Below are 1,431 nucleotides of genomic sequence, written 5' to 3'. Positions count from 1 at the left end.
TCGGGAACTTCATCTAAATTGATTATTTCTTTCACATTTAATATTCATAGTATAAATATTTAACAATCCTCCACTTGAAAGAATTTCCGTTGTTATTTAATGGCGGTTGACTACATATCCAAACAGGTGAAGTTGTAGCTTTTCCAATAAACGATCAATGGGTTGTGATGCAATTTCTTAAAAAGACCATTTTTACATCCGACGAATACTTGGTAGGATTTACGTAGTGACACCATTTCCAAACAGATGGTCAAACTAAAGTAAATAATCGTTCATTGGGAGATTTGCTGCATTGCTTGGCTGGTGAATCAATAAAAGTCTTAGGATTAGAAAACAAGTAAGACAGAATTTGCTCATAACCATACAATGAACCAAATCACGATTTTTAGTCCTTTCCACATGGTTTATATTGTGGTCCCTCACTGTCCTCTGGATCTATCTAACCAGTTAAAAATGCATGGTAAGACTCATGATTTTGTTGAACAACTGCCCAACATTCAGGAGATGACTCGTGAAATTCTGGAAGCTACCAATGCAAAGTGTAAACAAGATACAGATATGAAGATACGACATATAGAGTTTGAGGTAGGAGATTTTGTATGGACAGTGCTAGCAAATCGTGTCCCAGCTCATGAATATGATACGCTTTCAGGAAAGAAGATTGGACCGGTAGAGATTATTGAGAAAATTAACCGAATGGAAATAGTTTACAATTATCTAGCCATATACATACTTCTGACATTTGTTGCCATGTTCGGGAGATAATACTGGTGCTTCTCTCCACAAAATTTGAGGACGAATTTTCTCCAACTAGGGAGAATGATGCAATACAAAAAGAAGAAGATTTCATGAAAAATTGGGATGGGGATATAAAAAATAAGGGTGCGGTTGGTTTCCATTTTCATTTTCAAAACGATTTTTAGTTTTCCCCGAAAATGGCCCGTTTTTCGCGTTTTGAACGTTTTCGACATTTATAACTGAAAATGCTGAAAACGCTAAAAAGTCGTTTTGCGTTTTTCAGTTATAAATTTTAACTCGTTTTCAAAAATGCGTTTTCGAAAACGACGGACCAAACGCGTTTTTCGTATTTTTGAAAATGGAAAACGAGAAATAAGCCAAAAACGGCAAACTAATTACGGCCTAAACTTTCGAAGTGCCCATGGATCTTTGCGTCTATTTTGAGTAGAAATGGTTCAACAAGCAAAACGCGTTTGGCCCTATTCCGTCGTTTAGGGCTCCGTAAATGTGTTTTTTTTTTTTTTTAATTATTTTAGATAATTTTCTTAATTTTAATTAGATTAGGATTTTAATTCTATTTAGAATTTGATTTTATCTTTAATTCTTAGCGTTATCTAAAGTTACTATTTATCTACGAGTTTTTTACTATCCAAATTTTATTTATCGCTATAAATAGAAGTTGTAAGCCTTTTG

The sequence above is a fragment of the Olea europaea genome, chromosome 13, assembly GCF_002742605.1.
Source record: "Olea europaea var. sylvestris chromosome 13, O_europaea_v1, whole genome shotgun sequence".
Taxonomy (NCBI): domain Eukaryota; kingdom Viridiplantae; phylum Streptophyta; class Magnoliopsida; order Lamiales; family Oleaceae; genus Olea; species Olea europaea.
This window is presented reverse-complemented; position numbering follows the sequence as displayed.